The sequence below is a fragment of the Vigna unguiculata genome, chromosome 11 (assembly GCF_037176805.1).
Source record: "Vigna unguiculata cultivar grain cowpea cultivar isolate G323 ecotype 2 chromosome 11, ASM3717680v1, whole genome shotgun sequence".
Taxonomy (NCBI): domain Eukaryota; kingdom Viridiplantae; phylum Streptophyta; class Magnoliopsida; order Fabales; family Fabaceae; genus Vigna; species Vigna unguiculata.
The window spans coordinates 11,870,425-11,882,834 of record NC_140802.1 but is presented as its reverse complement, the minus strand read 5'-3'; the positions used below and the strand labels follow the sequence as shown (position 1 = coordinate 11,882,834).

The 12,410-nt window shown below is 38.2% G+C and overlaps 1 non-coding gene across 1 annotated transcript; it reads right to left on the bottom strand.

Moving 5' to 3' along the window:
- Positions 1 to 1,004: 1,004 nt before the first annotated feature.
- On the bottom strand, positions 1,005 to 1,111 carry LOC114170905 (small nucleolar RNA R71). Its single transcript, XR_003601259.1, has one exon. It is a non-coding gene; the product is annotated as a small nucleolar RNA R71 (small nucleolar RNA).
- Between the last annotated feature and the right edge of the window lie 11,299 nt (positions 1,112 to 12,410).

Here is a 12,410-nt window from a genome sequence, read left to right as displayed (position 1 = left end):
GATCGGTATAAATGATTTTTGAGTGTGCATCAATATTAGTATTTTTAGATGTTATATATTATATTCATCCAGATTACAGACAAGGGAGATAAATGAAATTCAATTCCAGTTTCTTTTATTGTATTTTTCTAAACTTTTCCGCTTTTACTGTATTAATTTTATGCAATAGTTAATGTCAAATCAAATTAAAATATTTGTACATATGCTAATCGAGATAATTATTAATTTTCACTAACTTCGTTCCTCGTGGGTTCGACACTCTTACTAAAAAATCATTATACTACAGTTGACTTTTGGTATGCTTGCTAAGAGATCAACAAGTATTTTTGGCGTCGTTGCAGGGGAACGGTGTTCTTTTGAAATTTTTAGTTATCTCATCCAGCTTTGTGTATATTTTTTCTTTATTAGATAGCTTAGTAAATTTTCCTTTTGTACTAATCCTTGCTTGAGCTGTTTGATTTATGCTCTTAAGAGGTCAGGTTCCTAAAGATCGATTAGCATTTGACCCGGAGATAGAAAAGACAGTTAGAAGGAAAAGAGGCAAAAGCAAAAAGAAGCAAGGAAAGACAAGGGAAAAATCTTCCAATACTTCCATCACATCTCAATCAGAAAACATGGAGAATCAAAGACCAGCTCCAGCCAGAAAGACACTTGGAGACTATGCTATGCAACAAGGGCCGAGATATTTTTCTAACATAGCAATACCATCCACCACCAAAACTTTGGAGATGAAGCCAGCTTTCCTCAGCTTGATCAGTTCTCATCAATTCACTGGAATGGATAATGAAGATCCATACACTCATCTCTCTACATTCTATGAATTGATAGGAACCATGGGCTTTCAAGAAGGAGATCTTGAGCATGTATACATGCGTTTGTTTCCTTTTTCTTTGGCAGGTAAAGCAAAGGAATGGCTTAAGTCACATCCAAATCAGAGTTTGAACAGTTGGAAGGATGTTGAGGAGAAATTCTTGAACAGATTCTTTCCACCATCTCGCTACATCAAAGCCAAAGCTGATATTTCAACGTTTAGGCAAGGACCAGATGAGCCATTCTGTGAAGCGTGGGAGCGGTTCAATTCCTTATTGAGGAAATGCCCAAATCACGGATTTGAGGATATTGCTCATCTGAACATATTCTGTAATGGTCTGAGGCCTGACACCAAGATGATATTAGATGCAGCAGCAGGTGGAACAATGATGAGTGTAGATGCGGAGCAAGCAACAAGAATCATTGAGGCATTAACATCCACAGATCATCAAGCTCAGCATAATAGGCAAACTGTTCAAAGGAAGGGAGTGCTTGATCTTAGTACTAAAGATGCGATCTTAGCTTAGAATAAAATTCTGACTCAACAGATTGAAGCATTGACGAAGCAAATGTCTAAATTTCCAGAGCAGTTGCAAGTTGTGCAAACTTCTCCCAGTCACCAACCCATGAGATGTGACTTTTGTGGAGGAGATCATCCAAATGGTCATTGTTCTTATCAGAGTAGCTCACAAGGAGAAGTTCAATATGTGAGAAACCAAGGAAGACCAGGAAATTTCTCCAACAATAACAACTTTTCACAGGGGTGGAGAAACAATCCAAATCAGAATTTTGGATGGAAGCAAGATGCTGGTCTTTCAAACAGACAACCTCCTTACCAACAGTAGTAACAACAGTATCCTTCTGTGCATGACAGAACAACTAAACTGGAGGATACTTTAGAAAAGTTTATGCAAGCTTCTTTGACCAATCAGAAAAATATAGAAGCTTCAATCAGGAATCGTGAAACACAAGTTGGTCAGTTGGCAAAACAATTATCAGATCAGCAAGCAGGTCAATTTTCAGCCAACACTCAGACTAATCCGAAGGAGCACTGTAATTCAATTACTACCAAAAGTGGTAAGATTGTGGGAAGAGGGATTGGAGATAACCTGGTTGTAGAGGAGGAGGTGTTGGAGGAACCAGAGAGAGAGAAAGAAAAAAATGAGTGTGAGAGAGAGGAAGAAAAAAATAAAAGAGAGTTTGTAAATAGAAGAGAAGAAAAAGAAGAAAAAAATAAAAATAAGGAGAAAAAGAGGGAGAAGGGTGAGAAACAGGTACCCCAGTTGAAAAACCTTCCATACCCTCAAAACCCTTCCAAAAAGGACAAAGAGAGGCAGTTTGCAAGGTTCATGGATATTTTCAAGCGACTGCAGATTAATATTCCTTTTTTGGATGCTATGGAGCAGATGCCAACTTATGCAAAATTTATGAAAGAGCTTCTAACAAAGAAAAGAAAATTTTCTGAAGAGATAGTGGAGCTGGAAGCAGGGTGCAGTGCTATAATCCAGAAATCATTACCTCAGAAATCCAAAGACCTTGGGAGCTTCACAATTCCAGTCACAATTGGAACATTGCTAGTAGATAAAGCATTGCTTGACTTGGGTGCAAGTATAAATTTGATGCCTCTATCTATGCTACGAAGAATAGGAGATCTAGAAGTAAAGCCTACAAGGATGACATTGCAATTAGCTGACAGATCTTTGAAGTATCCATATGGAGTGGTAGAGGATGTTTTAGTTAAAGTTGACAAATTCATATTCCCAGTCGATTTTGTTGTGATGGATATTGAGGAAGACATTGAAGTCCCTCTGATACTGGGAAGACCTTTCATGAAAACATCCAAGGTCATTATTGATGTTGATGATGGCAAACTGAAGGTCAGAGTGTAGGATGATGAAGTCAACTTTACTGTATTCGAGGCAATGCAACACACTAAAGACAAACAACAATGTTTCAAAGTGGATGTGATAAATGAAACTTTTTTATCAGCTAGGAAGCAAGTGACAAAAGTAAACCCTTTAAAAAAGGCTTTAGCTGGTGTTCATGATGATGAGGCAGCAGGAGAAAAAAGAAAATTACAGCTGCAAGAATTGGAAGAAATGAGACTCAGCGCTTATGAGTCCTCTAAGCTCTACAAGGAAAAGATGAAAGCTTATCATGACAAGAAAATTCTCAAAAGAGAATTTTATCCTGGCCAATCAGTGTTATTGTTCAACTCCAAGTTGAGGCTATTCCCTGGAAAGCTAAAATAAAAGTGGTCAGGACCATTTCTTGTAAAAAATGTGAGACCTTATGGAGCCATTGAACTAGAGGATCCTGAATCTAAAAGGAGCTGGGTTGTAAACGGGCAAAGGTTGAAGCCCTATCTTGGTGGTGAGATTGATAGGCTCGCCACAATCATTCAACTTGATGAACCTGAAACAGGCGTCAGGCTCGTGACGTTAAACAAGCGCTTCCTGGGAGGCAACCCAGTGTTTTAATTATGTTTTTGCACTTTAATTTCATCTTGTGTGATTAAATGTGTTTGTGTATGTAAGTATGTGTTTGTGTTTAAAGTTCGATGTTTGTGTGTAAAAAGGTGAATTTTAGCATCCAATCATCTCAATAAGGCAAACCATGCACTTTTAGTGTTTTCAAACAAAACTGGTATTTTAAGCATGGGAATGAGTTTTGGTGCCAGAATTGAGATCATCAAATGCTAAAAATTGCCTTGTTTTGGCCAAATTGTGAAATTTGAGTTTAAAAGCTTGATTTTGAGTTTGTTGATGTGAAACCTTTTAGAATGATAAAGAATTGATTGAAGTATGGTTTGATGTGTGTTTCTAAGTTAATTGGACTGGAAAGATCATGAATTGAGTGAGGGAAAGTTGAACAAAATTTTGGAAAGTGGCAAAATCAGGGTGTGTCAAAACTGCACGAAAATCTCGCCCAAGCTAAACATGTCTCGCCTGGGCGAGATATGCAGAACCTGAGCCAACCAATTTTGCTGATATACTCGCTTAAGCGAGTAGTGGCTCGCCTGGGCGAGAATGCCCTGCACCAGGGGTGTTTTGGGCGACACAGTCTCGCCTGCGCAAGACTTTTTAAATTTTCCTCTCACACTCATCTCGCTTAAGCGAGAATGAGTCGCTTAAGCGAGAATTCGCGTTTAAGTGGGTAGCAGGGGCTGAACTTCTCAGTTTTCTTTCCCCAAACCCTCGCTCCCAACTCTCGCTCACATTCTTCCTTCTCAGTTTTGAGCGCACCATTCACTCACTCAATTCTTTGAATATTAACTCACAAATTTCGTCTCCCTTTGCTAATTTCTGTACAAAGGTAAGTTCTACTTCTCATTCTCTTCAATCTCACCAAGCACAGTCACGGTTTTGTACACTCCAAACCCTAGGATAGTGCCCATATTCTGTTTGCTGCATTTTGTGTTTATGTTGTGAGTTTTAATATAAATTGGTGTTGTAACAGAGTAATGTGGGTTGTTTATGCACGAATTGGTTCAAAAATTTCATATTTTAAGAATGCATTCAAGCTGTTTGACAAAATGTTTGACTTAATTTTGTCTTGGTTGGTCATTTAAGTTGTGAAAGCTGACTTGACATGTTTTTGGTGGGTTAATTTTCATCCTTGCAGGTCCATGGCTAGAACAAAGACAACATCTAGACTTCCCACTACTGAACCCAGCAAAGGGAAGAGGAGAAGACGTGCAAGTAGCTCGTCTCCTGAAAGGCCAATAAGCAACCATTTTAGGGACCCCGAAAGAGAAGAACGGTATGAGAAGATAAAGAACTAGGTCTTTATCAAAGAAAGAAAGGTGGTCCTACTTCCGGATGAATATGATTCATTCTTGAATGGCCTTATCAGGAGGAATTGGATGAAGTTGGCTGACCCGCTTCCCAAATTTGATCCAGAAATTGTCAGAGAGTTCTATGCAAATGCTTATTCTGAGGACAATCTTGGTGAAAAGAGATCTAAAGTTAGGGGGAGGTGGGTAAATTATGATTGAGCTACCATCAGTGAATTCCTTGGTAATCCACTACCTCTAGAACCAGAGCAACGCTGTGACTTCACAAGAAGAAGGAGGAGTCATGAACCTTATGATGAAAATGAAGTAGCACTCCTTATATGCACTGCCAACCTCTCTTATCAAGTCGGACCCACTGGAAATCCTCTCAGAATTCTAAGAGGGGATATGAAAACCTTAGCCCAAGTCTGGACCACATTCTTACTTGCAAACATAGTGCCCATTGACCACATGTCAGACTTGAACGTCCCTAGATGTCATCTCCTTTATTGCATAATGAGGGAGGATCTGACTGTTGACGTTGCCACAATTATCTCTGAAGAAATCCACAAATTTGTGAGATACGAAGTCAACACTAGGAATGACAAGGCAAAAGGTGCTTTGGGTTTTCCGGCTTTGATCACAGCTCTTTGCCAAGATCAAGGGGTGGAGGTAGAGTTAACTGAAAAGATACGACCTTCAATTACCAAGAGATTCATTGAACACTTTTGTACCCACCCAGAGGACTTGGAGCAGCTAGAAGAGCCCCAACTGGACCAACAAGCTGAAGACCAACAAGCTGAAGATCAACCAGCTGAAGACAACTAGCAATGGAAGAACAACAAATAGGGCCCACACAGCAACCTCAGCTCAACATGAATAATGAATTGCTTGAGCAGATGAGATATCTGAGGTTGCAGATGGAGCACACTCACCAAAAAAATGCTTCCATTCATAGAGGACAACTCAACCTTCAGGAGTACCTCTATCAGAATGTTCGCGGACCATACCCAGGCATGACTCCACCAGAATTCTTGACTTATCTACAGTGGCCTGGGGACAATCCTATTTTCCCAGGGGGAAGTGGACCTGCTGCAGGTGAGGGACCACCAGGAGCTGTTGACGCAGATGGAGCAGACATTGAGGATGAGATTGATTTTGGAGGAGATTGATTCACAACATCATTTCACCCTTCAAAACTCTATAAATACGGTTTCATTGTTCTTTTTCTTTTAGTATTTTGCAGTATTTATGTAATTACTACTATTTTGCTTTAGTTGTTTTGGCTAGAATGTTATATTATCTAGTTAATTAACTGTTTAACTTTACTTTTTGGCTTAGTATTTTGTGCATAATTGTAACATCCCGCCAGGATATTACTGATTTATAAATAAATAAATGAAATAAATAAAACCACGTGCTTTTAATAATACTTCATTTTCCCAAAACGCGGGAAAATTTAAATCTTTATTAAACCATCAAATAAAGTCTATGAATACCAAAACAACACGTCATAAAATTACCCATCAGGGTTTACAACTGTTTTCAAAGGCAATAAAGAAACATAAGCATTTTCCCCACATCTAACCCCTCTCCACGGCTAAGCGTCACCTGAGCCACCTGCATCAACAGAATCTGCTCCCGTGTACTGCGTACACGATCATCGCGACACACACGCAGATAGGGTGAGCTTAACAATTAAATCACATGTATAAAGTTGCAGAAATATAAGCATATAAACACAAGTTATCGTACATAACATAAACATATCACATTACCCAGTTCTTTAATTCCTACCATCTGAGCCCGAAATCAGATTATTCGTGTTCTACAACGTCTAAGGATTACTCCAAGGTGACTTGCTGCCATACCTATCGGCCACAACCGATAGAGCACGTGCGAGAAAACATGCTACGGATCATACACCGCAACGCCAGGTAGAGTTCCCATATACGAACATAGTCCGTATCGTCCCAAGGCTACCAAACTTGTCAGCCAACAACTGAGGAGGGCAATCTATCCGGACCCATCCGTACTGGCCACAACTAGCACACTCACACCGGTAACACTCGCCGACCCGAGCCACAACTCAAGGGTTCCTCGTGTTCATCCGCCATCCCGAGCCACAACTCTAGAGATGCTATTCCGAGCCACAACTCAAGGAATACCACGTGCTTAACCCCTATCCCGAGCCACAACTCAAGGGATACGTTCCGAGCCCCAACTCCAGGAACACCAGCAATCTCACCCTTAAAGCATCATTAGACGCACCGTAGATCACAAATTTATAAACCAAAACTCAAGGCTGCAGCAGTATAAATCGCCTGGCGGGGGACACGTGCCGCCAGTCGCTGCCAGCTCCCAGACCGCCTGGCGGGTGTCGCGTACCGCCAGGCGCACAACGCCTCAAATACTCAACTCGCTCCAGGTACCGCCTGGCGGTATTACTCCCACCGCCAGGCGCCTCCGTAACAATGGCTTCCTATAGGTCGAACATCGCTTGGCGCCACAGGCTCTTCCGCCAGGTGCTGCAATAACTGGCACTCACTGTCTTCCTTCTATCACCTGGCGGAATCGTTCCCTCCCGCTAGGCGCCGTACCAGTACAGTCATCCCTTCTGGTTTATGTTCTCTATCTTAAATTTCTTCCTCAACACTACTAGATTTCTGGTACCAAATATACAGCGTATACCCATAACACATTATTTCCTAAGACTTATGCCAACCACAATGTACTCCAACCAAATATGTTCCCAATTCCAACTGTCCCTATTCTAAGACTTTATTTCAAGCAGTATCATGAACCCAAGCAAACCAAATTACTAATACCCATATCAGAAAAATTAGTTCAACATCTCAAGCCTTTCTTGAGCTCGTCAACTCATAAAACCTACCCAACATACGTGACCACAATCAAGGCAGAAAAACAACTCATGACCCATGGATTTCCCAACCCTTATTCCACCATACTGAACCAATTCCTTCCAGAACAAACCCCCAACTCTTCAACATTAGTTTCATCAAACCTGGTTATAATGTTTGCGTCGACGCCTGGCGGCAAACCCCGTGCCGCCAAGCGGTGCATACCATCTGGGTATTTCCAGATTCTTCCCAACGCCTCTGACTTCACCATTCTTCCTTCTACGCGACTCCTCATCAGTCCCCGCTCATATTCCAACACAATCAAGACAATTCGGGCTCAAATACAATGATCGATTAATCCCACTATAGTCTCCCAGTATCCAATTTCGCATCATAACTAATGGAATCCCAACATTCAACCCTAGAGTTCTCTTACGCTGTTCCATCAATTTACGACTTCAATTGCGCTACAATTCAATAAAACACATGCCAGATCACCCCCTAACATTTACCTCTAACTTTTTATCCAGTCATACTCACCCCTGAACCCAGAATATACCAAAATCGCTAACACTAACTCGCGTCGCCTGGCGGTTGATCATCACCGCCAGGCAATTCATAATAAAATTCCAGAAATTGGTGAAATCAACATGTGTCGCCTGGCGGTCGGGTATGTACCGCTAGGCGGTTCCTTCCCAGGAACCCAGAATAGGCGTTCGCTGCATGCGCCGCCTGGCGGCTATGAACAGCCCGCCAGGCGGTTTCTGGAAAATTTCCAGAACTCAGCATTTTCAATCCAATAATACAGATTCAGCAAAACACACATACTTTCAATCATATAATTATGCAATAAACAATATAAGACGTGGTTCAGCTCCCCTAACCTGGAATTTCCTTTGCTTAAATTGAGTTGTTTGAGATATTCCAATGACCACTACGTCTTCCCCTTCTTGATGTGATCACTCAAACCTCACCAGAACCTCACTCAAACCTCACCAATCTCTCTGATTTTCGTGCTCTAATTTAGGTTGCTATTCCAGCTTGCCAAAACCTTCCCTATGGCCACTTTTTACCCTTTTAAACTTGGCTTTTAGTAGGGTTTAATTACCTAAAACGGAATTTACCTATTGGTACTGTTAATTATCATTTAATTGACCTTTAGGATCTGTTTTCCAGCTACCCAAGGCTACCTCTCAACTATCTAGGGTTCTTCCCAACCTTTCATATTCAATTCAAGGCCAAAATGCCAAAAATATAGTTTAATGTAAGTTCTCCAAGGTTCGAACCCACAACCATGTAATCACAAAGTCTATATCAAACCATTTAACCAATTCACATTTCTTGCTAGGAGTCACAATTCAATTATCATAATATACAAGAACATGTTTTCATAAATTTAACTAACAAAACCATAACATCAAAATTTAGCATACATAAGACTCGAACCCAAGTCCTCTCGCACAATCAAAGTGCTCTCAACCACATGAGCTAGCACTATTTCACGTCATACTAACCATAATTTAATGTCATAATTATTACCCCTCCCGTATTTATTAATTAATTAATTATTTAATTAATTAATTTCTACGGGTCTTACAATAATACTTAGAGATAACTAAAATTTTTTGGGAATCATTTTGAAAATCTTTCTTGAGAAAATTGGTTAAAGAGAAATTTGATTTCAGTAAGTATCTTGAGTCTAAAACAACTGAGTGAACTGAACACAGAGGTGAAAAAGGAAAATTTTGGTTGAATTCATAATTAAACAAGATTAGGATATTAGTGCTACATAGTTAGTCAAGATAATCAGTTGTAACAAGTGAGATACCAAGGAAATAAACCAGAAAACCCAGTGAGTGTGTGAATTCTTAAACAGCTTTAGTGTTTCCACTATTTGTTGACAAGTTGATATTGCTTGAGTTTTCATTTGATAACATCACATTTGAAGCATGGAAATGATTAAGGCAATTTTGTTGAATTTATAACTCAGTGCCAAATAGCCAACCTGTAAATAATCATCCTTTGTTGATAGCCCATTTGAGCTTAATTGTTTGAATTATGCACCTTAACCTTAACTTGAATTATTATCCTTTCCCTTTGCACACTTAGGGATAGAGAGCATAGGTGCATTTTTCAATTGTAAGGGTAATTGGTTGGTAGAATTGAACTTAAGGAAGAAAAGGGCTGAGTATCATAATTCACTCTTTAGTATTATGTAGGAACATATATATTTACACAAAAAGAAAAGAAAAGAAAAGAAAAGAACAAAAAGAGATAAGAGTGAATTATGAATGAAAAAGAAACTTGGTGTATTGAGGTCTGAATTGTGAGGAATGAAGAGTAGAATTGGGTTTGAATTGTAACTATGCTCTCTTTTCTAAGTTGTGCTTTTGGTAATCTTGAAAAACCATTATTCTTGAAAGCCTAGCCTCATTACAACCTTGAAAAGACCTTAAGATCCATGTTGATTGTGTGTTTGTGGTTGGATTGAAAATGACTAGCAATTTTGATTTGTTGAAATTCAGTGGAAAATGAGAGAGACACATGCCTGTGAGATTTAAGAGAGAATTTCCTTGGTTAGCATCACTTGTTCTTACAATTAGTTTTCCTGAAAAATTGGCTGCACTCTTATCCAAATGTTGTTTGATAATTGGATTCACCATTTGCTTCGGATTTTGAATCTGTGGTTGGGAATGCAAAAGTTGTCTGGTCAGGAACTGTGAAAATGATTTCTCAATAACCAAATTCAGAATTAGAGTTTTGATTGGCTGTTACATCATATTACTTTGCTTGAGGACAAGCAAGATGCTAGGTTGGGGGGAGTTGATAAGTGCCAAAAATGAGTAATTTTCATATGAAATGAGGGCACTTATGTTCTTAATTTGTATTTATATCATGATTAATTCTCCCTAAATCTAGAACAGAATGAGCTTCCAAGTTTTTGTTAAAAAAAAGTCATTTGATCCCTGTTTTGGTAAATTCCAGGTACAATAGAGTAGAGAAAGGAAAGAACTTAGGAGGAGCAAAGGAGAAAGCAAGAATGGAAGAAAATAGGGAAGAAATGCTGTCAAGGTTGCTCAATTTTAAGCATGCTCGCTTAAGCTAAAACCACTGCCGCCATTTTTGCTCAAGCGACACAGGAGCTCGCTTAAGCGAGCTCTCGTGCAGTGGAGACCCTCCCTTGCCGCCATACTCGCCCAAGCGAGTTCAGATGCTGCCAATCTCGCCTAAGCGAGATCCTTTCTTCAGCTTGAAGTACTCTTGCTCGCCTAAGCGAGATGTTGGCTTCAGCACATCTCGCCCAAGCGAGATGCTTTCTTTGGGATGAAGAATGTTGTCTCGCTCAAGCGAGACTTAGGTAGCTTGAGCGAGACTTCGTGGGTATATATTCTCACTGCATCAGAAAGTGAAAGGAGCTGGAGAATTTGGGAGAAAAACTGCAGACTTGCTAGAGCTGTCACCACGAGCTACAGAGTTCACATTTTCTTCTTCTTCTTCTTTAGCTCTTAGGATTTTGATAGCTACCATGAGTGGCTAATCTCTTTCCTTGGGATTGAATGTAGTCTACTCAAACTTGGATGTAATATGGTGATATTTATATATAGCATTTCTGTTTTACTCAATATTGGTATTATTGTTCTGCTCTTAATGCTTACTTCTATCTGATCAATAGATGTTTTGATTTTGATTTTTAGATCTGACTGGAAAGTATTTCTGAAAATCTGATTTGAACAATGAGACTTGATATACTGTGATGCTAGGAATAGATCTCAATATATCAATTGCTTTTAACACTCGATCCTAATGCTGGATAGTTTGTTGAATATGTGAGGAATCAATATTCAGGGAACTAATCTTATGAATTTTATACGCGAGGGATCGATATAAATGATTTTTGAGTCTGCATCAATATTAGTATTTTTAGATGTTATATATTATATTCATCCAGATTACAGACAAGGGAGATAGATGAAATTCAATCCCAGTTTCTTTTACTGCATTTTTCTAAACTTTTCCGCTTTTACTGTATTAATTTTATGTAATAGTTAATGTCAAATCAAATTAAAATATTTGTACATATGCTGATCGAGATAATTATTAATTTTCACTGACTCCGTTCCTCATGGGTTCGACACTCTTACTAAAAAATCATTATACTACAGTTGACTTTTGGTACGCTTGCCAAGAGATCAACAATAAGTCCTTCATTTACTAATATAAAAACCTATCTTCTTTATTTTCTTTTATCCTAATTTGTTTTTTTTAACTTTTGTTTTGCTAAATTAATTTTTAGTACTTTTCAATTGTTCAACTATTTTGACAAGTGAATTTTTTTTTTTTGATCTCCAAGGTAATTTCCATCTTATCATTCCTTTAATTATACATTTTTTTTATGCGATTTTATTCAAAGTTGTATCAAGTCATTTGATCATATTTACTTTTTTTTAATATTTTCACTTTTTGTGTATTTTTATTATGTAGAATATTTTTTTGATGATTTTTTATATATTTATTTTTGTTTTTTAATTCATTCTCATAAATGTAATTTTACCAGCACAATTACAGAAAGATCTTTCATTTACTATAACATAACAATTTAATGTTATTGTCATAAATCTTGTTTATACTATCCAACATAAATTGAAATTCAAAAGATGAAAGATTTATGTCTAAATTTTAATAATTATTAGTTAATATTTTTCCTCTATTCTAAATCATTTTTTATTATCTTTCAACAATTTAACTATTTTGATATCTAGAAATTTTTCCGGATCTCAAAGGTACTCTCCATCTTATTATACCTTAACTATACATTTTTTTCCTTTGTGAAATTTTATTCAGCGGTGTATCAAATTGTTTGATCATTTTTACTTTTTTTATTTAATATTTGTATTTATTGTGTATTTTTATTATGAAGAAAATTATTTAAGTTAAATATATTTTTAGTTCCTGAATTTTGATGC